General features: G+C 38.5%; 1 long non-coding RNA gene across 5 annotated transcripts in view; it reads right to left on the bottom strand.

Annotated features, from left to right (window-relative positions):
• The window catches only part of LOC121913241, a 262,336-nt gene that overhangs the window by 83,973 nt on the left and 160,033 nt on the right, over positions 1 to 18,330 (bottom strand). The window lies entirely within an intron of this gene.

The following is an 18,330-nucleotide window of genomic DNA, read 5'->3' as shown; positions in this document are numbered from 1 at the left end:
GCCATGTGTAATCGACTGCTGTGTAATTAACTACGGTTGCTTACACATTTCCTAGAAGTAGAGATTGTTTCAAAGAGATTGGTTTCGGAGCAGGCTCCAGATGCCCCAGATGTTAGATACCTAACCTTACAGATGATGGACTCACATGACTGCCTGAAACCAAACAACAGCCCTGTGTGAAAAAAACACAGTCCCTTTATTCATTTGAATGAAGGCCACTCCATGCCAATGTTGAGGGCTCCTGCAGAAAACACAAGGTCAGGAACACAATGGTAGGTCATCTGGCAAGGTGTTGTGTTGGCCAATCAAATACATGCAAACACATATTCCTGGTAGATGACTTTGTAATGTGAACGCTGTATTTCCACTGTTTTCTGGGTGATTGTTGCTGGGAAAGATAACATGACTGTCCCCATGATAACTTTACAGAGAAATACTGTCTCGCTGTGTAGTGCTTTGACATCTGATAAGCATTCAAACGCTGACCCAAGACTGGACTTCCTGGGTCATATTTCATTGTCTTACCAGTAGCCCACAACAATGCAGCCCCTAGCATTTTTTTTAATGCAAGGCTGGTTTTGGTCTGAACACCCACTAAGCCCATAGCCCATGTCTGGCAACCAGGTGCTTGAAAGCAAGCACCCCTCCCAAGCCTGTCTCCAGGAATGGGCCCTTGTTTTGCTGATCTGGGGTTAAAGGTCACTCTTTCTAAAGTATGCTGACTAAGATGAGACCAATTTGTCTTAGGATGCTGTACCAGGGCCTATTGCTGTGACAATACATCGCTCAAGGTGAGAGAGGCACACAGATTCCTTCACCAATTATCAGAGGGATGGATTTATAGCATTTGTGCAATACATGAGGGTCAGTTTTATGTAAAACTGTCTCCTCCTCTAAAGAAAAAGTGCTAATAAGCACAGGAATAAGGTTGAGCACACCCTTAAGTACAGCATAAACACATCCAACACTAATAAGCACTTTGTACACTTAGTCCTTAGTACACTGTAGGTTTACAGGTTTAGAGTAAGATTATAATCGCTCAGAGCATATTGTTTTTCTGTCTTGTTTTGCTGTCATTAGGATTGTGGGTTTTTGTTTTGTTGATGCATGAAATGTATATGATGAATAGTGTTCATAATTTGGAAATCTAAATAAAATCTTTTTAAAAATAAATAATTTTACAAGTATAAACGCATGCCAAAACAACAAAGTATTATAAATTATATGTTGATAAAACCTGACAAGACAACCGAGGCAAGCAGGCTGAGTAACACACACACCTCTGTGTGCTGTTTTTGTGTCGCTGTAAGGGATTCATCTCTAAAAATTCAGGTCCATGGACTAAAATGAGAGAAATCCCACACACACAAACAGACTCACTGCTACTCTGGCTTATTTATTAATTATTCATTCAAAATTGTATTCATGTAGAAAATGGCTTGGAGACCAAAATGTAAGTAATCATTGCAGGGAGTCTTTGTGTGTGGATATTTTTACTTTTTTTTGCTTATGGCGGCCAAATAAATCAGCACAGTTGGCAGTGTGGCCTATTAATATTGCCAAAACCCATTGTGGAGCGGCTTAGAGATGCAAACTGAACAACACTTCATAAATGTCACTATAGCCAAGTGTGTTACTAAAGACCATTTGAGGAGCCTTTTGCTCCACAAAACTACTGACAATGTGCCCCATTTGCCCAACGTCTGGACTCTGCATATCAACAATATGACCAATCCACTTAGCCTGTCTTGTACCATAGAGCCCCACAAATGCTTTTAAGTCTCTTTTGACTCGTGTGACAGAAAAATGTTCAACTAATAATAATGAGCTGATGGCATACTTGACTTTGGAATAACTTTATTGCAAGAAATTGACGTGCCATTGTATTTGACAAGGCTCTACACTTGAGGATGTGTCCAAAATGGATTCAACGTACAAGATAAAACCCCAAATCAAAATACTTTCCAATGCTTACAGTGTGGGTTAATGCAACTGTATACTTAACCTGCAAAAAGGGGTTGACATTGGTGTCATGAAGCTGAGCTTAGTTAGCAGTTGAGTTAGCAGCTAAATTTGGCTAACCCAGGCTTTTTGGTATTAAGATGTTCCTCCTGTGTGTTTCCTTGTGATCGGCTAATAGTCAAAAACCTTGGTTCTTTAATATTCATAAGCTCATACTTAAACCCAGTGGTGAGAGTGACACTTGATGTCTAGTGTTGTGAGTTCCGTTATCTACAAACCAGCTAATCATATCCAATATTGACTGATGAAGCGTGGCATATTCAATATCAAGAAACTGTTTATTCCCATGAGAAAGTTAGGTCTATGCAGTAGGAAAAAAGCAATATCAAGCCAGGTTAAAATATACCAAAAAAAATCACACAAATAGGCCAGAACAAAGACCTAATTTATTTCTCTAGGGGAGGTCTGGTTATTTTAAAGGTGCACAGATCAGTGATTTAAATCCCATCCACAACACACATGTATAATGTGTATGATTTCCATATGGAGTCCCGTCAGAAGAGACAACTTCTATTTAGCTGTATCTCAAGTTTTTGTATATTTGTATTTATATATTTGTATTTCATTAGTTCAGATAAAGCAAATGTGACAGTGTTGAAAACAGACACATACAGACTTATCAGGGAAACCATACAATGAGAGATACATACAATATCTATGATATTGAATAAATATAGTATAAGCAATACACTAGGGCTAAAATGGACATTTTCAGCTGCCTTGGTTTGAGGGGGTAATTACTGTATACACTGAAACCAAATACAAAGACAAAGAAAATAAAGCTTGACAAATAATTAATAAGACTTATCTTTTGTAATTAAAGGTAACAAAAGGTGTGTTTTTTCATTCATAAATCTTGATTTACATCTCATGCAGTGTATAAAAACGATGCTTTATTCACAGTCACGTCATGTTCCTGTGAACTCCAGTGATGGAAAGATGAACAGTGCAAAGGCTGGCTATGTTAAATGAGTCACTGCTGTGCATCCTGTCAGGAATGAAAAATGACAGGCAACAGTAAATGTCATTCATTATTGATTACCACTGGACCAGCAACTGAGGATTCTCACAGTTTGTTAGAAACGCTGTATTCCAATGGTTGGGCTGCAAACATTGATTTAATATTTGTTTTAATTGTCCTGGAAAGCAATGATAAACAATGATGACTCAGTTTTCCCTCACTTGATTGATTAGTAGTCGTATTTGTTTGAACTGACCCTGTATGTAACATGTTACCGCAGCTGTGCAGCAAAGGTAACCATTGTGATCAACCCTGGTTAATTAAACTTCAGCTTCATGGTCCTAGAAAATATGAGCTAAGATCAAAGTTAGATGGTTGATCCAAAAGTTTTATGATACAATTTTGTGATACAAGCCCCTGGTTCACTTCAAAGGGTCAGATTCAAATTAGCCTACTCATCAGTAAAGTCTGTGGAAAAACATCCATCCAGAGTCATCTATCATTCTCCAGAACCCTGACATGGACAACGTTACTGTACTCAAAGTAAAGTTAAAGGTACTGTAATAAAATAGAGTGACAGGTTTACTTGGCCACGAGAATCTAGCTGGCCAAAGTTATTTTCTTTTTAAGTTTTGTGCAGAAATTATATCATTCAGGATTTCTGATTTATTCAGGGTAGCTAGCCATCATACTCATTTGTTTACTTCAGCTCATGGGTACTCCCAACAAATCATACACAATGATCTCAAAGACTTTATTAAACATTAATCAAACTCTTTTGTTCCAACCTTTGGTTACTTAAGCAAACACTTTATCTCTAGGTTTTGCAGCAGAGAATGTGTTCTTTTTAACTCTATTATCAATTGAAATAGTCTGTTCAGCTTCAGGCATAACAGCACAAATGTCAGTAATATTTATTCTTTCATTCAAACTCACTCTGGACTTAATGTGTTGAAAATGTAGACTATAAATGATATATCCCAATAATAATTCACAAACGCACCGTCTGTTGATTTAACTACTTGATGATAATATTACTCTCTACTAGTCTTCTTCTTCTTATGGTGTTTAAATTGTATACTTTTACCTCACTGAATATTACTTAATGCTTGTCCAGGATCCACAATATTAGACTTAAAGAAAGCAGATAATGCACAGAAAGCCTGACTAAGGTGAACCCTGAAAACTTCCACAGCCATCTTACGTGGACAAGAAACATGTTGCAATTACTTTTGAACATTGCTGAGTCCTTCTCATTACAGATGAGAGCTCTGAAAGCATGCGGGCCAAACATCCTTGAATGAACCATCTTAGATTGAATTTTATTTTAATTTTTTTTTTAAAAAGATGTCTGCTATATTTACGTTTCTGTTCTCACTGCCAAATCTTATCTTAAATCGGCTGGCCTGGATCTCTCCAGACTGCGTTTTATTGGCTAATTGCTTAAAAATCCTTCAGCTTTAATCTTTAAGTGATTGTTCCCATTACAGGACTGTCCAGGTAACAAAAAGATGACACCATTATTATGATGATGCTGAAAAAGGCCCCTGGCTATTTAAACTGATGTCACCACCACTCGGTTCATGTCTATTACATTTAGCCTTAAACATTTACTATAATTTCAGGTCATGATGTTCTGTATTATCTCTTTTTTCCATGTAATTCAGTAGTGCGATGTGATCGGAAAAATTATAGCAACAGTTGCAGGTAATCAAAAGATGAGGGAGAGGAAGAGGATATCATCAAGGACGATAATATTTTTGCCATCTCAACTCACCACCCAATTTAACCTCCCCTTGTACTGTGTTGTGAAAATGTAAGTGCAAAACTCAACATTATTATTTTCTCTGTTTCATGGAGCTTTATGCAGTAATTCACCTGAGATCAAAATATTAAACGTTACCTTGAGAATCTAAGTTTCTGTGACAAATTGGACGTGCTGCAGGTCATCAAATTACAGTGTGTCAGTTATTCTTAACCATAGAGGTGTAACCTGCATGTCAGTAAATCTAGTTACAAGTTATAAAGTGTTCTTGTTATGACAGCTTCAGTGTGAATTATTCTTCCAAAGCTCTGTGTGTTAAAATGCTCCTCAGAATCTTTGACTGTGTGAAAAATGAAACCTTCATGTAGCCATCATTCTCCCTATGTGGTCAGCCATACTGCTGTCATTCTCTTTTTTCTGAACACGCAGCAAGTATTTCAGAGGTTCAGCCATTTGTTTTGCTTAGGTGTCCATGCTGATGTAGCTAAAGGTTATAAACCCCCCCCCCCCCCTTTTTTTTTTGGAGAGTGCCAAGATCGATGATGCAGTGCTGAGTTATAGTCAAAATGATGGGCTGAGTACTTTGTCAAATAATCCCTGTAATCCATGGCAGCTCGTTTCAGGGGTTAAACCCACCCATTTCTGTGTCTGTGGTCGCTACAATCTTTGCTATCACACGATATCTGGTCTTAGCCCCCCTATCATGGCAAAGATGCTCAAGAGATAGGAAGGTGGACGGGAGGGGGGGATTTTGATCCCTGCTGTTTGCATCTGAGGAAGGGACCAGCTCAGATAGAGTCTGAAAAATATAGCAAATAAAGCAAAAAACAAACAGAAAGAAAAATAAATACTTAAAAGATGAGGGTGGTATTAGTCCATCTTTTTCTTATTACCAGCAAATCTCATGACAAGACCAAAAATCAACAATATGTTAGTGCGTAACCTTCCTACCCTGTCTCTGGCATTCATCCCAAAGCCAATTTGTTCCTACTGAAGACGAAAATCTTTAAAAAAAAACAAAAAACAGTCACAAATACAGAATATAGTAGCTTTAAAAAAGTGAAAAAAGGGGGCTTGTCCCACAAACATAACACCCATCCCTCAAAATAAAGCCCATATAATGTTTGTAGAGTAAGTTTATAGTTACAATCCATATCTGCTATCCAAATGTTAAACACGAGTGTAGACTCACTACCAAAATTCAAAGCACAGCACTGGAACGTCTGGTCAATGCCAATGGAAAATCACTCTCAATGAACTTACAAGTTGTAATACATGGGCTAACACCAGACCACAATTAAATCAAAAGATATTAATGCTTTACTTTATCTCTTTTAAATGTTTGTTTGCATTGGTAACGTTTATAAAGCCAGCAGTTGAATTGGCTTGAAATTTTAATTATGATCAGTTGACAAACACACAATGCTGATTTAATTGAAGACAAACACTCTAATTACTGTATGTATGTGAATTAAGCTCAGCCATAGTTGTAGCTTGATGATGAAAAACTGCAATTCCTTTGCTCTTGTTGGAGTAAAAAGTGGAACATTCTTGGATGACCCGGTCATGTTTTAAACATATATGGCTGTATTGCAGTCATATTTCCATGGATCTCCTGCCATAAGCCAGCAAAAAAGATACGGGAGTAAATATAAAAGTTGCTGTCTTCAGTTCACCAGCAATATATCTTGTACTAATGTCTGACATTAGAAGAATGTCTCTAAACTTAGAGAATACTTTAAAAATGAAAAAAGAAATCCTTAATCTTCATAAAGATTCTATACAAAGAAGAGGAAGATCCAGCAGCTTAACATTTATGCTAAACTGCACAGAAATGTAAAAGATATTAATTCTTACCTTTGGGCTTCAGTGACATTTGTAGTACTATATAAGATGTCATAGAAAATGCAACAGTGTTTTCTTTCTAAGTATCAATCACTTCATGCTCACTTGTATGTTTGAACAGTGTGGCACAAGGATCTAAGAGTCAAATAACTATTTTTTACATGGCTTCTTTGAATTTGACTTTGGGCACATCTTTGGGGGGGTTCTATAACTCAAAACACAATTCTGTTGTTTGACAAAGGTTCATTAGGCAATTAGGATGTTTTGGGGAATTAATCTGCATCACTCTCAGCGAGCAAATAGTCTCTCTGTGTGGGGGCGTATTGGTGCCAGAATACTTGGAAAGATGATTTAATATTTCCATTTGACTGCCAGCCTGCAACAATGTCACTTTAATTGATTGAATCTATTCTGAACTGCTAACTCAATTGAAAACAATGTGTGCAGTGCAGCTGAACAGATCTTGAAACCAGATAGAAGGCTTGTGGCATCCCCTTGTCTCCTGTGGGAGCATGTTCTGTCACAGTATTTAGTTTTTCAAATGGTGTCATCTGATGATGTTTCCCCTTCCTGTCTGCCTCACACTGGCTCAAAGGCTGATATGACCTTTGTGGGTGTTGTCAGGCCTTTACAGCTCATTTCTACATTATATGGTCCAAAAGAAGAAAAAAAAAAAACCCTCTGGTATAAAGTTCTCCAGTTATACCGTGTGTAAACGCCAATGAAGCACAACCATGTGTCATCAAGTGTCACAATTTTTTCTACCCAAACAGCAACACAATTCACCATTGATTACCATGAAGTGGTATGAGAAAAGTGACTTGTAACCTTTGCGTTCTTATATCTCAAGAATTAACTATGACTATGAATGGATATCAGCAACACAAATCATTTTGTTCATTTTAACATTAGTGCTGCTTCTGCTGCTGATGATTACTAAAGCCAACATGCAAAGTGTTGTGTAACTCCGTTGGCTGAATAAAAAGGCTTTAGGAAAAGAATCCTTGACCAAAAAGTTGCATGAAAAAAGTACTAGAAACATTGTTCTCAGTGTGAGATCTTACTTTTTTGTTATCAAAGGGCCTTCTCAGTACTTGTCACTGGTGCAGTGCAGATCAATACCAAAAACGTCTTTTCTATTATCAAGGATGCCTCATGTCCCCTGGGGATACAATGATGAATATGAGTGCACTATAGGCTATAGTAAACCAATCCCTTTTGGGAACCCTGTTAAAAATACCATGCAATTATGTAGTATGCAACTAGTTGCATTAATGTATTAGGCATTTATCTTTATTGCTTTCTTTACATTGCCTGGTTTCAGACCATATCTCAGATTGTTTCAGTGATTTATTCCCGTGTTGTGCTGATTGATGGCTAATTGATGGTTTCATGAGTTGGGAAAAGAACCAAAACAATCAGAGCTTTGTAGCTAAGATTGAGAATGGGGAAATCACCTTCCTCTGCCAGAGCCTGAAAAATGGTGACACGTGGGGATGAGATTGACACAGCTACACAGGTCTTCAGCTTTTACAAAAATAAGAACTTTTAAATTGTCTTTAATCAAAGTGAAAAACTTAAAAATGAGCAATAGTGCAGCTTCCATGCTGTAAAAAGATGTTGCGAGGCCAACAGTGGGGATGCACTGATCTGATACACTGGATTGTTATCGGCACCGATATTCACCTTATTAAGCAGATCAGGTATTGTCACGGCCTTGTCTGAATTGTTCCAAAACAGACCCAAACTTTTGACATAAAAAACAAAACTAAGATTTATTCAATGTAAAGATGGATAAATGCTGGATCACATGACCATGGTAACCCTAGTAAGCACTAGACATAATGTAAACGTTTCATCAGCTGCCCACTAGATCTTTTTTTTTTAAAGACAGGAACCAACATAATTTACACTGTTTACGGGTGAGTAGAATCTTTTCTGCCACTTTGATGTGAATGCAGAGCTTTTCTTAATAGCGGTGTTTACATTTATTCCAGTAATAAATCAAATGAGTTCAACTAGAAAAAAAATTGCCTCATGTAAACACTTAGATCATGATAAACGGGGTCATTCAGGATGAAGTTTCATGATGTTCAAGCAGTTTAATTCACTCACTGAAAGTATGTCTCAAATTAATGTTTGACTATTAAGGCATTTACACACTGGGGATGTGATGAATAAACAGCATGAAAATGCAAAATACTCACCTGCGAATATTTCACATCAAAACTTTTCATACCGGCAGCAATACCGATTTGCAACAGAAACACAAATTTGCGAGAGAATTTGCGACAGTTCATTCTTCGGAAAAAATGATGGATCAACATCATCCAGTGATGTGAGCGAGGGGAATCTGCCTGTAGTGAAACCAGCAAGCTCACAGACAGACTGCGAGTCTTGATCAATTAATGTAGATACAGTAAATAAGTTCAAAACTCATATACAGTGGGACATATGTGTGATTTAAACAGCTGTCTGTGCAGATTTCGCATCTTTAAATGCGACAGAAATAGACTCGGAGCATAAAAGACGTGGGGGGTCTAGGTGTCCTTTGTGTTTTGTCATACAATACAGGGTGATGAGAAACACAAACAATGAATAGTTCCACCGTTTTCATTAGGAGTTGTGATGTGATGTCCGTTCAGCGCAACATCATTGGTTGATTCCTTTATTTGTGGTGCGCAAGCTCAGAAATATTGACCTCATCCGGAAAAAAAATAACATTGCTTTTTCGCTGCATAATATTTGCATTTGGTGTGAAAGTACTCATGACAAAAACAACAGTTCCAGTTCGAAAAAAAATATTGACATGCAATTTAATTGCACAAAAAAAAAAAAAACACCCCGAGTGTGTAAAAGGCATTTAGGCTGAACACCAAAGCGAGGCATGCTGATAAACCTGTGTTGCAGTCTCTGTGTGTTTATATTTTGGGCCAAACTGAATTGACTGAATGGAAGATAAACCTACACGTTCCTCGGTCTCCAGCATGTCCCATGCATCTCAATTAAGAGCAGTATCTGTAAGTAGAGGTGATTAGGCTTTGCTTGTCATATCACCAGAAAAGAGGGCGGATTAAGGCAATTAGAAGCCATCATTCGAGGCATTGTACTTTTGTACTCACAGGCTTATAGAGGAAGAGCTCCGAGCATTGATTCATCCAGGATCAGCCTGAAATCATTACTCTGATGACAGAAATGCATTCATTATGGTAGATTATATTTTGGGCAGGAAGCCAAGGCCTTTTTTTTTCTTTTTTAGTAGCCCTTAACTACAGTTGCCAAATCTATTGTCAGCATACAAAACTGGTCTATATGGACCTGTACACCCCACTAACATATGGGACCTAGGTATATTTCCTTTGTGCTGCATTTTATTCTAGGGCCCATGAGCTCCAGTGATGGGTAGATCAGGATAGGTGGACGTGGTTAGGTGTTGGCAGGAGCAACAGTGTTGAATGCTAATTGTTTTGAAGGGCACAGGATTCATTGGTTGTTATGGTAACGAGACTGTGCACACAAGTGCAGCAGAGACATGATGAATAAAAGGAAAAGGAATATGAGAATGGAGGGACAGACAGACGGAGCGACGAACAGACAATGAGAATGAGAAGAATCAGAAGAGATATGTCTGTAAAACCTACAGTGCTGTGAGCTCAATTTAATTCTCTCTGCACAGGATACACTATCCTTGTGTCTGGAGTGGTAGTGGGAGAGCTGTGTTTGGTTTGTAATTTATAAAAGAGATTGAAAAAATATCAAAAACTTATTGAACAGGGAAGAGTTTTAACAAAAGACTACAACAATGAGGCTTTGATTGTATTATTTTTGTCACAACAGCCTTGATGGCAGTTTGATAGCAGCTGGAGCTTAGAGGAAGAGCAAAGAAACTTACATTTTCAAGCGATTACTCAGGCTTAAAGTGATGAATATGCCTTTCATAAGTTTGATAATACTTTTAATACCATCAGATATAGCTAACAAACAATAAAAAGCAAAGTTGAGCACCTTTTGCACTCAATAGCCCAAAACTCATTATTTCAGTCAAGGCTAAAATTCAATGTTACCTTAGTAGATAAAGAAATCCTGAATATCTAAGCCTAAAATTCTGTGAGAAACTTGATATGCTCAAGAGTAAAGCACATAAAATAAATACAATATAAAGAGGAGCTTTATACTGTAAAGTTAGGCTTTAATGGTCTCCAGGGTTTTGCCTGGATTTTTTTAAGACAGAGGTGGCAAAGACTGAAGAACGAGTGTGATGCGGCATACACAGTGTGCGCACACACCTTTAGAGTGTTGTGTGCTAAAGTGAGAGTGAACATGACAGTGAAAAGTGAACATGGAAGTGAAGTAAATGTGTCCATAGGGATTTAAATTTTATACCAAGATGGAACAAAAAGATGAAAAATAAAGGTTGTGATAAACAACGTTTATTTTGTAGGCCTGGGACAATGTGCTTATCTCCTGACTCAATACTATCACTTCGGTGCTGATTCGATTCAGAATTGATTCTCAATTAAAACTGATTCTCGAATGAATAAATAGAAAAGGGAGCTCTATTTTCAGTCTCTTGCTCCAGTATACTGTGTGCCAAACCATTCATTGGTGTCCTTAGTCCACTGGAATACAATATGAAACATAACTGGCAGATAAGATAAATGGTCCACAGCCTTTTCATTTTAGTTAACTGCATTAATTAATGAATTAATTAATTTGAAAGCATCTTACAGTCTCCTGCCTGTATGAGAATAACAAAATGAGGGAGAGGCAGAGTGCTCTGCTGTGTTGTTATTAATGTCATGTCTCCAGCAGTGGAGAGAAGCCTCTCTGCTGCATCGTTAGCTCCAGGGAAAGCCACCCTTGTCCAAGACACTGAGCGGGTGCAGGGTTTTTGAGGTGAAACAGACTAATTTTCCAGGATTTTCAACAGAGGCGGTGGCCAGTAATACAAAGGTGGCCCACCTTTGAGTTAGATAGGCAGGGAAAAGACTGGTCGCTAAAGAATAAAAAGGTCAAAGCCAAAGGTCAAAGACACTTGAAAGTTGTGATTCTTATAACAATGCCTGGTATCTTGCAGCATGTTGCCATCTCTACAGCACTAATTACACATAATATAATGAGCACTATGAGCTGAGTATGAACGCTACCAATTTCCTAGAGATAGCACTGTTTAGATATTACATAGAGGTTAACTTGTGACTCTTAATTGCCTGTATACGTGAGCGTGAGTGTTAATGGCTGTCGGTCGATATATGTTAGCTCTGTGATAGACTGGCGACCTGTTGAGAGTGTACCCAACCTGTCACCAATGTGAGCTAGAATGTGCTCCAACCCCCCTCAACTCTGCATATGATAAGTTAGTATAGATAATGTATGGATGGATAAATTGAATACAGTACAAAAAAATCTGCATTACATAACTTTCTTCCATATGAAGTGCTGGTCTTTAGTGAGAGAACCTGCACTGATCACATTTGTCAAAACATAGTCAAAAACACAAATGCACATGACCACTGTTCAACAATTCACTTTTTATTCCAGCCTCTTTAAGAAAAAACTAATCATCTACAACAAGCAATTTCAAAACCTCCTACGTTAACTGAAATCATCTAACTCAACCAATGTGTAATATCAGAGGAAGTAGCTTAAATACTTACATTATGTGAGAAAGATTTTTTTTTACTGCACTGTAACACACAACACTATCTTTTGTCCATATCATCTGCTTCACTAGATTCTAGTTTTTCAGCGAATACCTTTTTGAAACATTGATTCCTACTAGTTTTAGTTCAGACACAACCACAACAGCAGCTTTAGTACACAAGAACATACCTCTCTGCTGTAGCTTCTCACTGGGCTTTTGTGCGGTCCACTAGGGTAATTGTTTTTGGTTTTAATAGATAATGGAAGACCAGGTTGATCTATGTATCTGGTGTAGACACAGGCAGAGGACAGAAGCTGTTGCTGAAGCTCTGCTAGCAGCACATAACATTGAGCTGCTTCTGATCCTTTTTCTTGGCTACATCCATGCTAGTGATGTGCGGGTCAGGGCTTTTTAATTGCTGCACCCACCTGACCCATTATGACAGCCAATCTGCACCACCCAACTTGCAAACTAGCTAGCCCCCCACTTAAGGGGGCTAGCTAGTTTGCAAGTTGGGTTAGTAGATGGACGTTAGCTTTATTGAGGATCTCACCCACCAGCGGACTGAGATAATATTTGTGAAGTTCCAGACAATGGCTGCAGCCTTGTCTTCGCATAATGTCTTAAACCTTTGCTCTCAATACTCTCAATACTGGGAGCCTCATGTGCTGCTCAGGTCAGCCACAGGCACCTCTAGCCTGTGGCCAGAGGTGCTGCTCCATGTGTACCACTAAGTAACAACTGAGCCTTTTTTGAGGGCTACCTCAACCATCTCCCCCAACCATAGCTGTGTACGTCCAAGCAACAGTGTAGTTCAGTGTTTCTTAGGCCTTTATGCTGCTACGGTTGTGCACAGGCTCCTCTGGTTAGACCTTTTGTGAGCTGAAGGAGCATCACCTTGTTTCTCCCTCCACTAAACTTCAGTTTAGTAAGTTTCAGTTTATGTCACATTGGAGGAAACAGCTCTCTTTCCCTCTCTGCTTCAACACTTGCTGCTTGCTCCATACACTGTGTTGGTGACCGTGCCTAGTTTCTCTCAGCGTGAGAGTGATGTGGGGAGAGCAATGTTGCTTAAATCTCTCTGTCTCATTGGATACCTGCTCTCAGAGTGTTATCTCTGCAAGGCTGGAGCTTGGCAGCCTGGTCTCTCCTTGGCTGGACAGGACAGCGAGGAGAAGATACGTGCTGCAATAACATCAACCCGTAGAACTCTCTGCACCTCTGTCTCTAACCCCACTGAGGTGTCGGAAGAGGAAACAGCTTCTCTCTTGATTCCTTGGGAGGAGGCACATGCAGGTTTTGCTTACCTGTACTTCATTGTCCCTAGATAATAGGGTCATGCAGCTGATCCTGGATTTATTGATTCTGAATTGTCATATTGTGAAACCGCTTAAGGACATTTTGACAGTTCAACAGCTGATGAAATATATATACATCCCAGACACTTCATGACATGCATAGATTTGACATGCATACCTCTACGTTTCCACCTTACCCCATTACCTCATCACAGGATCACAGGACATTTCTATTTTTTTGCCTTCAGGGAAAAAATATGTTCCAGTACAGCCTGCTTCCCTCCAGCTACCGTCTGCCACTGCTAGTGTGTGGAGACGGTGCTGAATCCACTCAGAGTGAGAGATGTTGATGGGTTGATTCTTGCCCCTCTTCACGACAGGGGGTGGCAGCCCACACCTCTCTGGCTTTTCAACACACACATCTGAAGAGTTTTTCAAAAATTCTTGCTGCACCTGAATGAGCGAGTGAAGACAGTCCATGGGGTCACTAGGGAGATGACCATGTTTCTGCCTGAGTTCATGTCAGCAACCTCCCAATGGTGCAGCTGGGGCTGCTATACATTAGTCGATTTGCACTGAAAAACCTTTTCTATAAAACAGAAATGTGATAAGACCCAGCAGAATCAGTAGAGAGGTGGACAACACTACTGTCCTTGAAACCTAAAAATTAATTAAACTGAGGAGTTCTAAAGGAAATGAGATGACCTCACTTCTATAACTTATGAGTATAAATAATCAAAATTAACCATAAAATACTTAACTGCCTTGTGTCTAATTTTTTGATGATCATTGCAGTTGACCATGTTGAAGGTCATTTCTGCCTCCAAGGCTGTCGAGTTTGACCTCAGAAGCAACTTTTCAGTCCAGAGAATCTTGTATTCTATGTTGGGAACACAACCTCATTGCACATGTTATGAGCACACTGATAATGACGGCACATATCACACACATGATGCTACTCCAGCAGATTCCATTAACTTAAAAGCTGCAAAAGGTCCAAGTGTAATTAAAGCACTCATTCTGTTCCATATATATCCTTTAGTCCTGCCCCTCTGTAGTGACATGTTACTGGGAAATGTGTTCAACTTTAGAATAAGAGATGTGTGGCCATCTGATGAGCTATCCTGATTATCAAAGCAACTCACACCAACTAACAACACCACTGAAGCCGCCTGAGAACAGTATGAGGCAAGCCTACATTGTCAAACAATAACAATAAGAAAAATATGAAAAGAAGAATATGCATTTACTGTACATTGTGACATTGTGTCAAAATAGGTGAAAGGAGGACATCACTGTATTATGCTTTCTGTACGGCCAGTTAAATGGAAAATAACTGACAAAACCCAAGTCAGCACTGGCTATCTCTAAAATTTCTGATATACTATATTTAGGGAGACATCCCACAGTCTCTCCAATCCTTTCTCTCGCTCTCCTCTCACCTTGAAAGTAGCAGACACAATAGAAAACACTATAGACAACACTTTCAGCATAGAAATCAAAAGACTCTATAGTGCTGTTAGCAATGCACCTGCAGCAATTTGATTTTGTGTCCCTGCCTTGAATTTCACCGCATGTGTCCTCTGGTAAATGCACATTTTAACAGTGGAAGTCAGTCCGTCTCAAACACTCTAGGACCAGCAACTTCCTGGAGTCTCTGTTGGTTACCAGGCAACTGCTCAAAGTCAACAATGAATGAGCATATAACCCCCCATTAAATAACGAATTGTCATTTTCACACACCGGTTTTAGCACGGATTAAACAAAGGAGATGAAACGTGTTAAAAAGTGAGCTTTAGAGGTGCTGGTAGGCAGATTTTGTTACTTTTGGACAGAGCCAGGCTAGCTATTTCAGTCTTTGTGCTAAGCTACAGTAAGCTAAGGTAATCAACTGTAGGAAGTAATGGACTTATGGAAAAGTATCGATCTTCTCATCCAACCAGTCTCTGCCAGAAAGTGAATAAGCTTGTTCCCAAAATGTCTAACTACTCCTTTAAGAATTGGGATACTCAACAGAAACTGGTCATATTCCCTCAGGACGAATTATGCTGTTGTGTCAAATTTAAGCTGTGCTTCTTAAACAGTTCTTAGTGGTTTCACACATAAGTTAAACAATTTTGTTATTATCTCCTTATTGCAAGATTTGGCTTAAGATGCTGTCTGTTGTCCAGTTTTGCAGTGAAATTCTGGTGATATTCACTTTGCCTCTGGAAACCTAAAAATAGTACTATTACTTCCAGGTGCTCTTACAACACCAGATGGGTTATGTGGGTTACATCCAGATTTCAGTCTGGGCACAAACAACACAAGTAATTGGGCCCTGGTTGTTTACAAGCTATAACCATAATATGACCGTCACAATTCTGATATGCTGATGCTTGGGCAGCATAATCCAAGCAGTTTGTATCCAAACAGTTTACTTATGTTTGATGAAAAAGCCTGTAAATACTCCCACTAGCTCCTATTTGTAGCTCACTGTTTATGAAACTGTGAATGGCTGTGCGCATCCCTCTTCAATCTTCCAGGAGGTTCTGCTCACACACACAGTGACAGTGTGCACTGTCCCTGAAGACTACTGCGACAGGGCACATTCATCCTTTCAAAATCAAACAGCTGTTAGTGGTCTAAATGTAAGAGGTAATGAAGAGCATGTAAGCTATTTAGACAAGAGTAACCATTACAAAACATGTGGATAATGCCTGCACAAGCTGTTCACAGACATTTAAGTACATGGACTTTTACTATTTAGTTAAATACACACGGGTCTTCTTGTGTTCATACTGTTTTAAAATGGGAAAAGTATCCAAGGTCCTGAAAAACCTGAATTTATTGCAATTTTTGAAGTGACACTATCAGCAGATACAGATAACTACAAGAGCCTTTGATTTTTGACTATTCTAAACTGATGCAGCGATAATAAACATACCAAATCAACCAATCTAACAGTAATGTGTACCTCTGTTTGATTCTTTGTTTTATAGTACCAGCTATATATGCAGCTCTTTGTTAATCAGTATGTCTGAAGGATAACAAATGCGCTCTAAAGAATAACCCAATGTGTGGCTAACGCCCTCAAAACTACAGGGATATATTCTGATTGCATGAGACATCTGAAATAACTGTAGGCAGTGAAGAGTGTGTTTGCTGCAGTTATTCTAAAAAAAAAATAGTTTGTGTCATGTTTGACCTTTTCAACAAAATGACCCACTATTTATTAAAGGAGCAGAACTAATGCATGTGCACTGAGCAGAGTAATGTACAGGGTGTATAGTTATTTTAGTGCCAGTCCTAAATAAGCCAATGGGCAACATAGTCAGCATTCTTTAATTATTCAGCATTTCAGAGAAATAGAATGGCATCAGCAACAAACACACTCTCAAATCAACTTCTTAATTCTGTCGTTCTCTCCATACACACGACCCAGACATAACTGCTTATGACTTAAATTATTTAGACAAGCCAAAGTTAGCATAGTTGCAAGTGTTGTTGTGGAGCTAAATGGATTTTCTTTTTCAATATTTGCTTTAAGATTTGCGCTGATTATAAGAAATTAAAATGCAATTTCAAGCGGGGCTCTGTCAGTGCACCAACGTGGGCAAACAAAGAAGTAATTGTTTTGCAAGAAGTAATATGTCTTTTTCATGAGTTTAAGTGGTCATGCGACGTTCATGAAGTGTTGGTCTTTTTGTTTTAATCAGCACGCATCTAGACACGTTATTTCACAGCGAGAAGGAGGTTTAAGAGAGAAATAAAAGAGAAAGATGGAGGCAGAGGTCCAAGATCAAGCCTCAAACGAAGGAGGGTTAGGGTTAAGTCAAGGTTAAGAAAGGTTTTACCTTCTCTCTTCATTTTCATCTGGAAATAACAGCCATTAATCATCACTCTGTGAATCCTCAAATAAATTGCACTCTCTGATTTTCTAGTCCATCTTCCTTTTTTTATCCCTGACATCTGTCCTTATTTATTGCTCTCCATTCCGAAATTCTCTTTTGTATAATAACCATTATCTTCTCCTGTCTGCTCCTTTTACAGAATAGTGTCCTTTGGCAATGCACTTGTCACATGTCTAATTCCGTAAATTCTTTCGCTCCAGGTGAGCATTTTTTATCTCAGACACTCCAGTTCATGGATTAAATAATAAGCCTACCAGCTTTACTGCACCACACAGTCTAATTTTTAAGTCATATATCACCTCTTTCATTTCACACTTTTCCTCCTCCATCTCATCATTGATTGTTCATTAGAAATCAAAGACTTGATAACAATAGATACAAATAATCAAATACTGTCATGCACAATTGATTCCATTATTTCCAGAATACATTCAAAATGAAAGCTCTTTGATTCAGTAATATTATATACTGGTTTGGACAGGTTTATTGCTAAAATATGTAAGTTAGGGAAGGAGAAATACAATGCAAGACAGTAGAATATATTTAATGGTGATGGATAAGTTAACATGCTGTAAGGCTTTTCTGTGATTTACACAATATGCTTTAGTGTTTCTGACAGAAAATTACCCTTGAAAGGCCTTACCTACAGCAGACCTCCCTTCTGTTTTGATATATGAAACATACACAGCTCAGAAACAAGTTAAATAAGTTGGTCCATCAACAAAAAGCAGGAAAAAAATCTTCAAAGGTAAAGACAGGCGACAATGTGTGATAGAGTGCTGAGAGGAGACTGACTGCATTATCAAAGCACAGAAATGTTTATTTTTTTACAATGTGACTGGTAAAACACTGATCAGATTACTTACTGAAATGCACAACAACCATAAATAGTTGAATTGCCA

The sequence above is a fragment of the Thunnus maccoyii genome, chromosome 2, assembly GCF_910596095.1.
Source record: "Thunnus maccoyii chromosome 2, fThuMac1.1, whole genome shotgun sequence".
NCBI lineage: Eukaryota > Metazoa > Chordata > Actinopteri > Scombriformes > Scombridae > Thunnus > Thunnus maccoyii.
Note: the sequence above shows the minus strand (reverse complement) of the source record. Positions and strands in the feature narration are given on the sequence as shown.